Consider the following 17,593-nt stretch of genomic DNA (forward strand, 5'->3'; position numbering starts at 1 on the left):
GGGCGCGGCGGCTGGCGCAATAGAGTTCAGCCCACGATGACTTAAGAAAGGGAGGTGGGGCCAGCGCACAGTTTGCTTCAATGTTAATTTTATGAATGGAGCGGGAAGGGGATTGGCGCATTCTGAGAGAGGTGGGTGGGGCGATGCTGGGGTTTGTAAGAGGTTTGAAGGTTGTGTTCCTAGGCGCGTTTACTTGCGAGTAAGAAGCACCCTCCATCTCTCATAGTTTAGCACAGGATCTGTCTGCAACTCTGCAGAGTCCGATGCAGTAAAAACACAACAAAGGGTTATAGCTAACTAAGTTTTACTCAAATGCAGGCTCATTGAGTGATATCCAATGGCCAATTGCTAATTCGATTTAGAGTAGACCCACTGAAGTTAATGGTCATAACTCACTTAGGGTTCATTCTCTTCAATGGACTTGGCGGGGCATTACCAATTTTTAAATTTATTTATTTATTTATTTATTTTTCACCCTTCTCCAAAGGCACATCACAACATAAATTAACTGATACAGCTAAAAAGCACAACCATCAGTTATAAACATATTTATAAAACACATTAATAAGTTACCATATTAAAAAAACTGCACTGAATCAAAACAATGTAATTTAAGAGCACAAGAGGAGAAGAAAATATACAACACTGGCATTTGCTCCCACAAGATGCAGTGCTGGCTATCAACCTGGATGGCTTTAAGAGAGGACTAGACAAAAGGGGACGTGGGTGGCACTGTAGTCTAAACCACAGAGCCTAGGACTTGCCGATCAGAATTTCTGCAACAGGGTGAGCTCCCATTGTTTGGTCCCAGCTCCTGCCCACCTAGCAGTTCGAAAGCATGTCAAGTCCAAGTAGATAAATAGGCACTGCTACAGCGGGAAGTTAAATGGTGTTTCAATGCGCTGCTCTGGTTCACCAGAAGCGGCTTAGTCATGCTGGCCACATGACCCAGAAGCTGTCTGCGGACAAACGTCGGCTCCTGCGGACTATAGAGCGAGATGAGCGCCGCAACCCCAGAGACGTCCGTGACTGGACCTAATGGTCAGGAGTACCTTTAAAAGGTAAAGGTAAAGGGGCCCCTGACCATTAGGTCCAGTTGTGACCGACTCTGGGGTTGTGCGCTCATCTCGCATTATTGGCCGAGGGAGCCGGCGTACAGCTTCCAGGTCATGTGGCCAGCATGACAAAGCTGCTTCTGGCGAACCAGAGCAGCACACAGAAACGACGTTTATCGCCCCGCTGTAGCGGTCCCTATTTATCTACTTGCACTTTGACATGCTATCGAACTGCTAGGTTGGCAGGGGTACCTTTACCTTTAGACAAAAAGAGGCAGTGATGAATTTGAATGTACATCTAAGGAGGGTTAAGGACATTGCAGTTGTTTTCTTTCATTTTATTGTTGTTTGTTAGCCACTTTGAGTCTCTTAGGAGAAATGGGTGGGATAGAATTATATAAAACAGCAACAACAATTGGGGCAGAGATTGCTTTGGATGCTATTTTGGGCCTCCTCCAAGCCTGTGGTGGAGCCAGTCTCCTTGTTCAGTTCATGGCCCTAGCCAAGTCTGTTAAGCATCTCTCCGCATGACTAAAGTGTTAGGCTTTAGTGCAGGTGTGTTGCCATAGAAATGCCCCCCTCCCCAGACTGGGGGTGAGGATTTGTGGGTATAGGAGAGCAATAGCCCAGGGGTCAGTTTTCTCTTGGCTCATGGTCAACTGGAGAGAGCTTTGCTTGGGGGAAGTGCCATAGCTCAGTGGTAGAGCACCTCTTTCACATGCAGAAGCTCCCAGTTTCAATATCTGGCATCTCCAGGTAGGGCTTGGAAAAGATCCTGCCTATAAGCAGAGAGCTGCTGCCAGCCAGTATTGACAAGACTGAGCCAAGACTTGGGATATGGCAGCTTCCTATGTTTCTGTGATAACCCCCCACCAAAAAAAATCTAATGGGAGAGCAAGATCTGCAGGAGTGTTAATGCTCTGACTGGAAGAGTTTCCCCACCCCTGTGCTGAACAAAGCCCTACTTTTTAAATTGTTGCTGCTGTCTGGGAAAGTCTCCTTCAAAACCTCCCTCTTTGTATTTCCAAAATTCCTTCAGTAGCACCTTAAAGACCAACTAAGTTTATATTTTGGTATGAGCTTTCGTGTGCATGCACACTTCTTCAGATACACTAGAAACAGAAGTGTCAGACCCTCTGATTCCAGAGGGAGGCCTTCTGAAGTTGGATCTTTTTTGTGAGAGGCTGAGCAAACACGCCCCCCTCCTTTCACCCTTCTTATAGGAGCCTTGCCAAAGAGACAGCTGTCAGTCACAGGACAAGATGGGATAATTTTGGAAGGGGTTACATTTGAAAAGCGAGAGGCTGAGGGAGAAGGCTGTGGTCTGAAGGATTAGATGCATTAGATGCTTTGCATGCAGAAGGTCCTAGTTCAATCCCCAGTGGACTGTCCAGGGAGGGCTTGGAGAGACAACCCCTGCTTGAGACCCTGGAGAGCTGCTGCCAGCCAGTGTAGACCATACTGAGCTAGATGGGCCCGCACTGACTGGCAGCAGCTCTACAGGATTTCAGGCTGCGTTTTCTTCCCAAACCTACCTGGAGATGCAATTGGGGATTGAACCTGAGACCTTCTGCATGCAAAGCAGATGCTCTACAAGTGAGCTGTGCTCTTCCCATAATTCCTTGGCATCTCTGGGAGAGAAAGAGAGACCCCTTTCTGAAACCCTGGAGAGCTGCTGCTGGTCGGTGTATTGACCTAGATAGACCAATGGCCTGACTCTGTTATAAGGCAGCTCCCTATGTTCCTATACGACAGTGGTATGGGAGGAAATCAATAGAAATGATTGACTCAAAGAAGAATGAGATGCGTTTTTAAGCCCAGGGGAGGCAATGGGAACTGTCTGAATCTAACCCCACCCCATAACACCCATCATTATATACACAGCCTTCGTCTCCTGCCTGTGGGGGGGGGGATGACCCCTGCATGCCGCGTGACTTTCCTGATTTGCTTTATTTCATTTTCTGCATCCCTCCAGCCTTTTGCTCAACTTTACCCTCAAAGCAGCAGATGGAAAGTGTTAGGGAATTTTATAGGGGGGGGGGGCACCCAAACGAGGCTTCATTTGGGAATCAAGATTGGCACAAATGCCCTCAAGGGGACCCCGTCTGATCCTACAACACCACTCTAGTATTGCACCAACACGATCAAGCCCTGTGTAATAAAGGCTCCCTTTCCTACCCTTTCTCTGTTGCCTGAGACTCTATGTAACCCTATTTCTTTATGAATGAATACTGTGTATTTTTATTTCTAAATGAAACCCCCTTTTGCTACTCTGGCCTAGGGCTCTCAGGGATGCAGGGAACAGCCATAATCCTTTAAGCAAGAGGTCAGGTAGCCAGGGTGGTGCTCCTCTGCATATCCATAATCCATTCAGGTACCATCTCCTGCCATTCCCGACCCTCCGAAGCCAGAGGCAATACACACACCTGGACCCATTGTTTTTCCCCGCCAGGTACTCAAGGATCCCCTCCCAGATACTTACTGGTACCTGCTTATCAATGTCCTGGGACATCATGCATTGTTACCTTATGTTAATCCTGTTTGCCTCCTGTTTACCTGTATGCTAATGCCCCTTGCACGTTCCCCTTTTCTGACATTTTACCCTGTCACAAGTGATGTATGTATGATGCTTTCGATGTGCATTATGGGATGGTGGTGGGAACTTTTAAAAGTTCTTGCAGCCCTGTTCACGGTGTTCAGTCTGGCATTGAACCTGCTGCGCAGTAATAAACCTTGCTGTTTGCTCCGGATCATGGCTGGACTCCTTCCTTTTATACTCCGCAGCGACCACAGGCCCTTGCCTGATGAGCTGGATGGCTGAGCATTCTCACACCCAGAATTTTTCCCTAACAGAAAGAGACAGATCATAGACAAACAAGACCTGCAACCTTTTGCAATCCAAAGAAAAAGCCATGAGGCGATGCACTAGGAAATTGGTCGATAAGAAAACATCAGCAGCCAGAAGCCTGCTTATAAAAAAAAAAAAACAGGCATCTCTTAGAACTGGGACGAGGCTGCATTATTGATCCATCTAGCTGTTGTCAATGGCCAAGTGGCAGCAGCTCTCCAAGAAAGAGCACGTGTCTGGCATGCAGAGGGTCCCTGATTCAGTCCCTGATGGCATCTCCAGGTAGGGATGAGAAAGACTCTCTGAAACCTTGGAGAGTTACTGCCAGTCAGTGTAGGGAATACTGAGTGAGATGGGTCAGTGGTCTGAGTTAGTAGAAAGCAGTTTGCTGTATACATTGCTTAAAATAATAGCTTCTGTTAATTATTCCGTGTGTGTGTTTGTGGGTAAACCGGTTGCTTCATGGAATTTCAGTATTGACCTTTTGCTCCTGGGAAGTTCATCAGAGTTTACACTTGATAAGACATTCCCTGTCTTGTTTGCAGACATAGTGGCCCAACAACCATGTGATTTATATGGGTTTTGAGGGCCCAGCAGCAGGTAAACAATCCTCTGTCCTGGTGATTAACCTTTACCTTTCTCCCTGTTTCAACATCTATTCTTTATCATTTTCTTTATTAAATTTGTATACCACTGCCCTTCATCCAAAGATCACAGAACAGTTCACAACACAAAAATACAAAATGAGAACACAAAATGCACAAAACACAAAACAAGTCAATAACCCTGTTCCCACAAACACATTTTCCCCAGACCTTGAGTGTAAAACTGTCAGAATACCAGGCTTTTGCGCTCTACCTGCAAGGCAATCAATGCATGCCCAACATTTTTTGCATTGCAAATTTATAAATTTCCCTGGACAGTGAGTTCTTGTTGTGTCTAGGGCAGGTAAGAGGGATGGGACCTGGTTCTTTTAGGTCAGGGCCAAGGTCAGGGCCAAGTGAAGTGGAATGGGGGAACTCAATGACATTACAGCCTGCATTTTGTAATACCTGTTTAACTATATAAATTAAAACTGTACAGATCATTGTATGAAACTGTAATGTTATTCATTGCAAAACATTCTGAGTGGTGTTTTTATGCTAGAATAGCAGGATATAAGTAAGTTTAAAAGATAAGTTTTTATTCTATTGTGGGATCAATAGAGTGGGAAATTATCCAATACTGAACTGAAGGCAAAAAAACAAAACAAAAACTAAAAGCACCAACAGGTCTGTGAAGTGACAGTCAACAACTCCAACTCTGGAAGTTGATTTGTACAATCAGATGGTATTATACTCCAGCAACAATCCTTCTGAATTATTGAATTGCCACAGATCTCTGTCTTGGAGCAAATTAAAAAGCTCAGAATTCCACTACCTGATGATCCCCATTGAAAACAAAACTAAACAAATTTCTAGTCCTTATGACTGAAAAAGATTTCTTGAAAGCAGATGAGTAGTGCCTGCTGAAATTTCACAAGCCAGAGAGACTTAATTTGGAGACGGAGGCGGGAAAATGGCATTATTAATAAACAAAACATTTATATTAATCATTCCTAAAACAATTAAAATTGATGATAAGCTAAAAACCATATTACAACATATGCCATGTTAAATCACGGCTTCCCCCAGAGACTTCTGGGAACTGTAGTTTGTTTAAGGTGCTGAAAGTTGCTAGGAGACCCCCCCTCACAGGGCTATAATTCCCAGCACCCTTGATGAAATAGTGTTTCCAGGATTCCTCGGGGGTAGAGTGGTACAAAGTGGTTCTAGAGTGCTTTCTGTGTCTCCCTCCTTTCACCTACAGGCCTCCCACATCAGCTCAGGGGACGGGGACGTCCTATCAGGAGCAAATGCTAAGCCTTAAGCAACTGGCACATCACATTGCCAAAGGATTATTTATAGCCGACATGCAGCTCTGGGGACAGAACTGGTTTGCTCAGCCTGCAGGCCTGCCAAATAACCTTTTAACAAGTTGGAGAAGGGAAATTGGATCTGCTGCAGCTCAGTCTGAGAAGGTGACTTGGTGGAGGAGGCCAAGTGGGGGGCCTGTAAGATGCCCCAGGGAACATCATATTGATGGGCGGTCTTAGAATTCACAAAAGGCATGTAATGGAGAAAAGGATGTGGGCGTGGGGGGAGGGGGAGGGGGAACCCCAGGAGGATAATTCTGCATGTTAGCGCATTGTCAGGAATTGATTAGGAACGCAGGAAGTGCCTTACACTGAGTCAAATAATTGATCCTCTTAGCTCAGCATTGTCAATACTGACTGGCAGCAGCTGTCCAGGATCTCAGACAGGAAGCCTTTTCCCTGTCTCTTCCGGAAGATGTTGAGGTTTGAACCTGGAAACTTCTGCATATTCTCTTAAGGCACAGAAATATAGGAGGGTGCTGCATATTGTCAGACCATTGACGCATCTAGCACATGACAGGAGTGGACTTTCGTCATCTTTCATATGACACCCTGTGCGAGGCCAATTATTTGGAGCTCCCAAATGGATCTCCTTGGCCCACTTTAAAGCCTGCGTCTGATTTTGTATTGCAGTCACGATGGTCTGAATGTGAGAATCTTCTTGACATGGTCTGGCGCACAGTAACCAGGCAACACTCATCTTACCGTGTAGGCAAGCAGCCAGTGGACCAAAGAAGAATGAGGACAAATGGATGGTGACCCAGCTCGGGCTGCTGGAGGGGAGGGGGAAACGGGAGCCACGGCAGGCAGCAAGTGGCTCCAAGTGACCAAGAAACCAGATCGCCTCCAGTTGCATCTGCAGTCAATGCACCGTGCTCAATACATTATATATAACGGAAACAGATTGCTGCCTTATACTGAGTCAGACCGTTGGCCCCTCTAGCTCAATATTGTTTACACAAACTGGCAGGTGGCCTCCAGGCTTTCAGTCAGGGTACATTCCCAACCCTTCCTGGATGCCACTGTGGACCGAACCTAACTTCTTCTACCTGCAAAGCAGATGCTCTACCACTGAGCTATGACCCTTCCTGTAAAGAAGGGGAAAAGCCCTGAGGTGCATTTAATTATTCCCCTTCCACTTTCGGAGGCTGCATTGCAGAGGGCAGCTAAAGTGTGTACATGTTGTGTGACTGAGCCTTCCTTGGACCTTCGCTTGCAAAACAGATGCCCTAGCATTGACCTGCAGCTACAGGAGGTCCAGTCCAAAACACCCGGACCATAGCCCTTCCAAAATGTATGCAAGGAATGATTCCACTTGACTAAAATAAAAAAATTCCTTCAGTAGCACCTTAAAGACCAACTAAGTTTATATTTTGGTATGAGCTTTCGTGTGCATGCACACTTCTTCCACTTGACTAAGTTTGTGGAGTTTGGGGATCTAGAGAAAATGATCCAACAGCCAGGCTCATCATCATTTTATCATAGTTGTTTTACTCTGTGTAAGCCACATGGAATTATAGAATTGTAGAGTTAGAAGAGGCCCTCAAGGGTCGTCCAGTTCAACCCCCTGCAATCCTGACCCATTTGTGCCACAGAGAGCATCTATCTAGCCCTGGTCTGGGGAAAAGGAAGGATATAAATCAGTAGAACATTATTATTATTATTATTATTATTATTATTATTATTATATTTATATACCACTTACATGCCCAAATGGCTTCTAAAAGGTCACAGCAAAAACCATACATAATTAAAAAGAGCAATAAAACAGTTCCTATCTTATCAGGACTAGCCGCCTCTGATTTTCTCCAAGAATCTAACTAATTCCTTTTTAAAGATATCTGTGTTGGTGGCCATCTTGTGGCAGTGAGTTCCACATGTTAACCACAATAGACCTGTGCAGGTGTGGGGGCAGCTGGGTACACTTGGCCTGGGCATCGCAGAGAGCTAAGCTGATCACAGGGTGTGGGTTGCCAGGGACTGACTGGCTGCTTTATTGTTTGAGTTTATAACTTTATTCTAACAAGACTTTATTCTATCCTGCCCCAGGCCTCAGACAACCTCTGCACAGGCCTGACTGGTTATAACAGCTGCGGCACTCCTACAAACCAAGGAATGGGGAAGATTCTCCCTTCACATGAGCAGACCAGCTTCAGATTGGGGACAATTTATAGCAGCTGCCTGGAACGCACATATGTTTGGAGAATGCAGGCTGGATTTATATGCGGCAAATGTGCATGTTTTGCTGTTCAGCGTAACAAGAGCAGCAGCCGGTCAGGAAGTAGAGGTTGAAAGGTTGGCAAAAAATTGCTCACACTTCAGCAGCCACCAGGGGGCAACCAAAGCCTACAGTCTGCTGCCCGATTTCACATCCTTTGAGAGATAGTACAGGAACTACTGGTGCTGTCCACAACACAAACTTTTCAGGGCCAGGGGGGTGCTTGATGGTCAAGGGAGGGGGGAGGCAGGCCTTTGGAAAGCTCGGCCTGCTGGTCCCACCCTTGCATGCACACCCATCTGTGGGGCTGGTGTGTTTTTTCCCCTCTGCAACATGGTGTGATGTAAAGTCACTCCACGAGCCAGCGAAATGGCACTCATTCAGGAATGTGCTGCTCTGGATGAAGTATTTTGCAAAGGGGGAGCGAAAAAGGGAGGGGATCGGGGTGTGCATGTCAAGGGGCTGAGAGGGCTGGAGTACACCCTTCTGGGGCAGCAGGACTGTTGAGCTGGCCCAGATTGGGAGGGACGGTTTTCTGGAATCCATTTTAACATCAACAAACTCCAGTATTTTGCAGATCGACTGTGGGGGATATTCAGAGATCTGCAGCTATCATTCTTACTGCCTGCCCCACAGAGCAAATAAAAGTACCTAGCTCTTACTTTTCCACCTCCTGTATATGGTGCCCTCGACTGGCATCAGCAATCAGTACTGTTTGGGCATTTATTGGGATTAGCCTGCTTGCTTCTGTAAAAAATAATAATAATAAAAATGCACCACACACAGGATACAGATTTGCATTAAATTGGCATATGCTAATTTAAATGCATAGGTGCAGATTCAGAAATGATTACTATCCAGTCTTCATTGAGCATTCTTCTTGATTTGCTTGCAGGGCTTTCATATATTTGGAGGCTAGCGGAGGCGGAATTACATTGAAAAGTGTGGGTGAATGAATGGGAATATGTATAAACACCTCACAAGCAAACCAGGGTGAATGCTCATACAGTGGTACCTTGGTTTGCAACCGTTTTGGATTACAACCATGTCAAACCTGGAAGTGTTTGTCCCTTTTTTTGGATTAAAACCCTCTCTTTTTTGGATTACAACCCGTTTTTTTGGGAGACCCCATCAGCAAAAGCGTGCCTTGGGTTACAACCTGTTTTGGTTTACAACCGGACCTCCGGAAACCGATTATGGTTGTAAACCAAGGTACCACTGTAGTTGCATAACTACCCTGAAAAATATTCTGATTAACAATAGATAAAGACGAGGCATAGTCGAATGCCCACGTCAGCTTTGTGCAAGCAAATCAGGATGAATGCTCAATAAACAGGGTGTCTGGGGTGGCAGCTAGGTAGCAAGATGATGAGGAAAAGCCTCCGCCCCAGACCATCAGGAGCACCTGCCAGTCAGAGTAGGCAATACTGGGTGAGATGCAGAAGGGGATGAGGTTCAATGTAAGGCAGCATCACACATTAAGAGTTTGAGCCTGCTTATTCCAGAATTCAGGCTGATGCAGACAGACGGCGGGCGATAGAGGTGACAGAGGAGGCTCCTTCCAGACACAGTTTGGCCCCCTCCTTGACTTGATTGTTTGAAGCCAGCCTATATTTACAAAACCTTGCATTCTGAAACAGTTTCCGCAGCCACAAGGCAGTGCCAGCAACAGACTTTAGTGTGCCCTCAACACACATGCCCAACGGCCAGGGCCGTCTTAACAATAGGCGCTAGGGGTGCAGGGCACCTGGGCCCCGGGCTCTCAGGGGCGCCAGGCCGAGAGTCCAGGGCCTGAGAGTTGAGTCTGGGGAAGAGCCCGCCTGTAGGTCAGAGCGCTGTGGCGGGCTCTTCTGCTGTGGGCGGTTCTGTGCCGCGAGTTTGGGGGTGATTGAGGCTGTGAGACACTGAGGTGGCTGGCTGGCTCCGCCCTCCTGCACGCCTGGGACTGGGCAACCGGGGGGCGCGCTGGGCAGATCATTGCACCCCGGTGCCGCATATGCTTAAGACAGCCCTGCCAATGGCCAGGACCTTACAGCATTTCCCCTTTTTCTGCTGCCACAATAGCTTGGTAGTCTCTACACTGACTGGCAGCAGCTAAAGGCCCAAGGTTTTGGGCATAGTTTAAAGGCTGTCCCCTGGATAGGTTGAAGGGATAAAAGATGCTTTAAACCCAGGACTTTGAGGCTCGATGGGCAACTGTCGACCATCACTCCCCCCCCCCTGCTCTCAGCGCAAAGTTATCCCACCATTTATGCTATGCAGGGAGTGTTTGGCTGTTGCCCAGGCAACCACTCAAACACACCTTGCCTCCTGGGCCTCATGAAGGCTTCACGCGACTGCTGGGACCAGGCCGGGGAGGCCCAAGCGCTGAGGAAACAGATTCCTGTCAGCTTGCCGCTAACACCCCGAGATGCCTGAGCAGGGGCCATGGAAGGGGCTGCGGGCTGCAGGGAAGCAGGATGGCATGTTTAACTCATGGCCTGCAAAAAAGGAAGAGTTGTGTTGGGCCTTAGGCTTGGTGTGAGGCATCAGAGGGTTTGAAGTGCACAAAGGAGCCATGGGCCACCCTGCTGCCATGCCACTGCCCCACCAGCCTTGGGCAGCCTCCGCTTGCCTGCCTTCTTATTTACAAGCAGTCTAGGGGGTGCCACAGCCTGTCAGCTTCCTCCTTCCTCAGTCTCAGTGTTGTGCCTTGTAGAAGTCAGCTGGGAGGAGGAAGATGGGGATGAAACCAGAACCAGTTGCTGCCACCTATTGGTGATCTCCCTGCCTTCTGCCCTACCAGTCCCAATTGGCACCTGCCACCTCTAGGGTGTATGGAGGAGACTCCAGGGTTGAGTTGCCCTCAGGCACCTCTGATGTTAGGGACTGGCAAGACTACAAGGTGGGGGCAGAGGAGGCAAGGGGCACGAGGATGATCCAGGGGAAGGGGGCCATGATTCATGGGATTCTGTGCCACCCATGAGAGAAGGGGAAGAACAAGAGTCTGGGCAGTCAGAGGTGGGGGAAGAGGTTCAGGAAGGCGCAGAGGCGGAAGAGACAGTCCCAGAGGGAGAGTCTGGCCCTCCTCCACTGACTCCAAGGACGAAGAACGTCTTAAAGCGACAGGAGCAGCTGGAGATGCCGTGGAAGAGAAGTTGCCAGTTGCTTGTGAGCACCATGTTGCAAGAGGTGGCTCAAATGCGCCGGAGGAGGTTTGGCACACTGTTGCTCCAACAGTTGGGACAGAGCGCAAGTCTGAAGGAGGAGATGCCCAGCTAGCTATTTAGCAGGAGTGGTGCAAGTGATTATTGCGCCTTAGGAGCTGATGCAATGGCCAATAAAGAACCAAACTTTCATTTCATGTGTCCTCCTTGTGGAGGCTGGGTGTGTTTGGGGGTTTGCCAACAGGGGTGAGTGGCGATGGAGACAGTTGGGGTGTAAGAGGCAGAATGTGAGTGCCAGGCATCGGGGGATGGGCTCCTTCTCTAACAGCCCACTGTGCCCCTCCCCAGTATACATCCTGCTGGGCCCTTTCCCTGGACCTGACTCAGCACCTGTGGCATCATCCCCAGAAAACTCGGAGACCTCTCTGTCTCTCCTCTCTGGTAACACTAGAACTTGTAGCCATCCAATGAAGCTGAATGTTGGAAGATTCAAGTCTGAAAAAAGAAAGTCCTTCATGCAGCACATTGTTAAACTATGGAACTCACCCCCACAGGAAGCAAGGATGCCCACCAACCTGGATGGCTTTAAATGAGAATCAGGCAGATTTGTGGAGGAGAGGGCTATCAATGGCTACTAGCCGTGATGCTTTGCCTCCACAGCTGGAGGCAGTAATGTTTCTGAATGCCAGTTGCTGGAAGCCGCAGGAGGGGAGTTTGCTCTTATGCTCAGGTCCTGCTCTTATGCTCAGGTTTCCCATTGGGGCATCTGGTTGGCCACTGCAAGAACAGGATGCTGGACAAGATGGCCTGATCCATCTTGTAATGTTTCTGAATGCCAGTTGCTGGAAGCCGCAGGAGGGGAGTTTGCTCTTATGCTCAGGTCCTGCTCTTATGCTCAGGTTTCCCATTGGGGCATCTGGTTGGCCACTGCAAGAACAGGATGCTGGACAAGATGGCCTGATCCATCTTGTAATGTTTCTGAATGCCAGTTGCTGGAAGCCGCAGGAGGGGAGTTTGCTCTTATGCTCAGGTCCTGCTCTTATGCTCAGGTTTCCCATTGGGGCATCTGGTTGGCCACTGCAAGAACAGGATGCTGGACAAGATGGCCTGATCCAGCAGGACTAGTCATATGTTCTATGTTCCTTAAGCCCAAACACCATTTGACACAGCCTGCTGGTCCCTCACTGGAGTCACCAGGTGCCAGCTCTCCCAAGACGTCTCCACGGGGCTCGTGACCAGGGGCAGCGCATCCCATTTTGCCACCTGAGGCAGAATGGGAAGGTGTCACCCCACTCTGCTGCCACCGCGCTGCCCACCGACAGAAACCTGTTTTACCCGGGTTGTGTGGCGGCGCCTGTGAAGTGGCAACGATTATGGCAGGTTCCAGCGAGGTCTTATAGAGTATCTCCAGAAACCACTGCTGCTTCTCCATTGGTAATGGAGGCAGCAGGGCAGATGGGATGTCTGAAGTTGTGCTGCCTCTTGGGCTTCCATACCTGTGGCGGCTGTTTCAGCCCGCCTTGTGGGCAGGCAAGCCCTGCTCATGGCAGGCAGCAAAACAGCTGAAGTGCTCCTGCACAGAAGCTGGCACAGAAGCGGTCGCTGCTGCTGCAGAGGGCAGGACCAAAGGATGGCAATTTGCAGGCAATTTGACAGTGGAACTGTCTGCCACTAGAGGGGCTGTGCTCTCCTCCACCAAGGGCATTTAGAAGCAGAGATTGGGAAGTCATCTGTCAGGGCAGAGGCAGATATAGGGCAGTGGATATGGGGGCACTGGGCACGGTGCCAAGGAGGGCGCCTTCCCAAAGCCTGGAAATGCTTATCCCGTGCCTCCTTCCCAAAGCCTGGCACCTTGTTTACCCAGCTTAAGCCGGCATCACAAGGAGCTGAAAAGAGGGCATCAAATGTTGGCCTTGCACAGGGCGGCATATTACCAAGGCCAGTCCCTTGGCCAGGGGTGCCATAGTTGCAGGTCCCTGCAATGAGCAGGGGTTGACTAGATCAAGGTTCCTTCTTAACTTAAAATGCTTTGTCTGAGCCAGGGCCTCTCCCTCCCCCCATCACTGTGGATTCCCCCAATGAATCCTGGAAACTAGGTTACCCCTCCCAGAACAACAATTTCTAGCATGCTTAACAAACTACAATTCCCTGGATTCTTTGGGAAAGCCACGGCTTCAAATGAATGGTGTGCATGCAAACCTTTCTCTGTCTTGGATTTCTTATGAGTAGGGTGGTGGTTGTTGCTTTGTGTACCCCAAAAAAACCCCCATAAATATTTTCCTAGAAACTCAAATGTTCTGTACACAAGGAGCCTGATCCTGGCAGCAAGAAAATGCACGGGACAGGTTGTCCCGCATTCTCAACTTAGTTACAACATCCCAAGTCAATGTGCCATTTTACAAAAGGTGGGGGGTCATAGTTACCGACAGCCTTGCAACAGCTCTGTTTATCGACCTGACTCCCTTTGCAAGGATGTCCAAAATTGCAAAATGAAAGCCTTTTGCAGGGTAAACAAAGCGGGTGTTTTTGTTTTGCTTTTTCATCAGGCTATGACTAATACTCCAGAGTCCAAGAGAATGTCAGCAGGAGATAGGGAGTAGGGGTAGATTGTTCAGTGGCCGAGTTGGTTATGAGTCTGGCTTTGAACAACTGGAGCAAAGGGTGGATTCTTAAAACTCCTTGCGAGCTTGCGGAATACACAAAAGACTCGCCGGTGGGGCACAGCTTACATCACACTCACACTGAGAGCTGGTGTGGTGCAGAGGCCTGGGACCAGGGTTTAAATACCCAATCAGTCATAAAGCTCTCTAGATGACTTTGGGCCAGCCACTAGTAATACAGTACTAACCCAAACCATGCTGGCTTAGCATGAAAGAGCAAAGGTCCAGGCTCCCAGAGAGGAGATTGAGGCCACTTTGTTCCTTCTCAGTCATTTGGCTGAGCCTTGGGACTCAGCTATACAGCTGCAAATAGAACGTTTCAAGTGTGTTGTAAAGTGAGTGCAATATACAAATGTGGCACTAGATGGCGATTGTGAGCTATGGCAAATTAATTATATTTTTCAAAATGTTTTTATATGTGTGTAGAGTCCACCTTGGTTTGGCTTAGCATGCTGTCCGATCCTGTGCTACAGAAAAGTTCAGCTCTCTCCAGAAAAGCCATGAGCTGTAACCAATGCTTGTCCTACGTTTGAAAATAATCAAGCAAAGGTTGGATGCATCTTAACTTAAAACCATAATGAGAACCTCCTGGATCAAGCTGTTGGCCCCTCTAGTCCAGCATCCTCTTCTCACGGTGGCCAAGCAGATGCCTGTGGGAAGTCCACAAGCAGGACCCAAGCACAAGAGCCGTCTCCTCTCCTGTGGTTTCCAGTTACCAGTACAGTGGTACTTTGGGTTACAGACTCCATTAACCCAGAAATAGTACCTCGGGTTAAGAACTTTGGTTCAGGATGAGAACAGAAATCGTGCGGGGGCGGTGCAGTGGCAGCGGGAGGCCCCATTAGCTAAAGTGGTACCTCAGGTTAAGAACAGTTTCAGGTTAAGAACGGACCTCCGGAACGAATTAAGTTCTTAACCAGAGGTACCACTGTATTCATAAGCATTGCTGCCTGCAACTGCGGAGGCAGAGAATAGTCATTACACTAATGGCTAATAGCCCTCTCCTCTATGAATGTGAGTAATCCTTTTATAATCCTCTGTCCTTTGAAGGGGTCCCTGCTAGCAGTTTAAACCTTTGCAAGGTGACTTACCATTCTAAATAAAAAGCTTTCAGGTTGCATTGCAGTTGGCTCAAGGCCTTTTGTAAAAAGCTCTGCATGTTTCTATAAGCTGAACCATTGCAGCGGGAGAGCAGCAAGTTTGATAGAGCTAAATGCCAGGAAGCTATGTATAGGATTGCCGTTATAAATTGGGTTTTATGGGTATGTCTATGGACTAAGACTGAGAGGCAAGGTTATATAATCTCTACTCACCCATGAATCTCACTGGGTGATATAGAGGCCAGTCATTGTCTCTCAGGCTAAGCTACCTCACAGGATTGTTGTAAGGACTGAGGAGGGGGAGAACCATGTATGCCACCTTGAGCAAATTGCAGAAAAAGGTGGGATAGAAATGGAATAAATAAGTTTTGTCCTAGATGTAATTTGAGTCCACCTTCAAAAGCAAAAGGCAGCCCCAGGGATAATGCCGTGCAGTCGCCCAACTGGGAGGCCATTAGACAACATGGATAACTGCTAGCCAGACTTCCCCTAGATGTGTACGTTCTGCACTAAGGCAACCTCTGTTTTTGTGATAACAGGCCATTCCTGGACAACAGCAGACTCCTTTCACTTCCCGCTGGCTCCCGAGATTCCCAGTGGAGTCAGCAGACTCTGAGCGAGACCCTTTAAGTTCACCACCCCAAGGCTAAAAAAAGCTCCTTTTCTGAATGCTGGCCATTCACCTCCCGTATCACACCCCCTCCTTGCACCAAGGTTATAAATACACTGAATGCGTCTAGACTGCATCTAAACTTGGCCATGGTCACACCTTTTGATACTAGGAAGCTAAAAAGGGGGGGTCTTTATGGACACATGTGAGATCGAGAGAGAGAATTGACCTAGCCCCCTTTCTGCCCCCTCCATGTCTCTTTTTCCTTCGAAACAGAGACTGGCATCCTTTGCTAAGGGGACCCTGGAGATCCTCTGCCCCTCAAAAGGCAGCCAGGCGCCTTGCCCAGGAGGAAATGCCTTACCCCAAATCCCTTCCTGTAGTGTGTTCAATGCTCCATTGAAGGAGAGACCCTGCACACCACCGCAGCGTTCATGCTAGCTCTCTGGTTAGTGCTCTCCAGTTTTGCTTTGCACATCAGAGGATCCTTGCCACCAGCTGCTTTGCTGTCTCCAGGGTGAGCTTTCTTTTGAGATGCACGATGGCTTTGCACAGGTACATAGGAACATGACTTATACTGAATAAGATCACTGGTCCATCTGGCTCAGTGTTGTCTTCACTGACTGGTGGAAGCTCTCCAGTGCTTCAGAGACAAGAAGACTACCTGATGCCGGGACTGAACCTTCTGCATGAAAAGCTGGTGCTCTGCAACTGAGCTACAGCCCCCCTCTATCCCTGATCCAGGTCAAGCAGATATGGCAGGGGATGCTGAAGCATCAGCCCAGAGCCACAAAATCTGAATCCTAAAATGTCTCTCTCTCGGTCCCACAACTCCAGCCCTCCTTCAACCCATTTCAAGGAAATGTTGCAGCTCAGTGGTAAAGCACACGTTTTGCATGTAGATTTCGGGTGGGAAACCTGTGCCCGCCCCCAGGTGTTGTTGTAATAACAACTCCCATATTCCCTGACCACTGGCCATGTTGGGTGGGGTTGATGAGAGTCCAACATCATCAGAAAGGGCACATTCCCCATCTAAGACAACTGTGGCCCTCCAGATACAGATGAACTACAACTCCCATTATGCCAGATCATTCACAATGGTGGCTGGGGCTGATGGGAGCCTGAAAGTCAAGAGACATGCTGCTGGGAAGAGGATATAATGCTGAGTCGGCTCAGAAGGACCAATGCCTGACTCGGCATATGACAGCTTTGGATGCTCAGTATCATGTGCATACTATTGCCCTCTGTTGGCAGCTACTATAACGGCACTCTGATCAATGACTTACGGAAAACTCCTCATGAGATAAGAGTTTACAATGTGGTTCACAAATTTTGGGTTTTTACAATGTGCTGATAAGCAACCCTTTAGGCAAGGGAGGCTGGTTCAGTTAGGGCAAAAGCGCCACTGCCCCACCAACCTCAGTTGGTGCCCTCAGCCAGCCCTCCAGCTGCCCTGCCATCTCATCGATAACCAGAGAGTGGCCATATCAGATTCCTCCTCCTCCTTAGTCTCAGTGTTGCTGCACTAAAGAACTCAGCAGGGAGGAGGATGGGGAGAAAACTATAATTAGTTGGCTTTGGCTTATATTGGCTCTGGCTCAGCCACTCATTGGCTTTGGCTCCACCTACCATTGGGCTCTTTGCCTTTCGCCCTAACAGTCTCAATGGGCACCAGTCACCACTGCTTTTAGGTGCCTGGCAGAGATCAGACACAGGAAGCAACTCTCAGTGTATTTTTTCTTAATGATGGGGACGACTCTCATGGGAGGGAAATTGGACACCAGGTTTCATGGGTTTGGTGCCCATTTGGGGTTTGTTCCAGAACACTTCTACTCTCACCCATATATCAGGTTGTATATATGTGCAAATCAATGGCTACTGGGCGCCACAATCGCTCAGTGGAGCCTGCATGTGCAAAAGCAGTCTAGCCTCAAAACACAGATGCTGGAAAACAGCAAGACTGGAAACATTCCCAGGGAACTGTGGCCCAACTTTGCCACTC

This window comes from Zootoca vivipara, chromosome 6, assembly GCF_965207765.1.
Source record: "Zootoca vivipara chromosome 6, rZooViv2.hap1.1, whole genome shotgun sequence".
In the NCBI taxonomy this organism is placed as follows: Eukaryota; Metazoa; Chordata; class Lepidosauria; order Squamata; family Lacertidae; genus Zootoca; species Zootoca vivipara.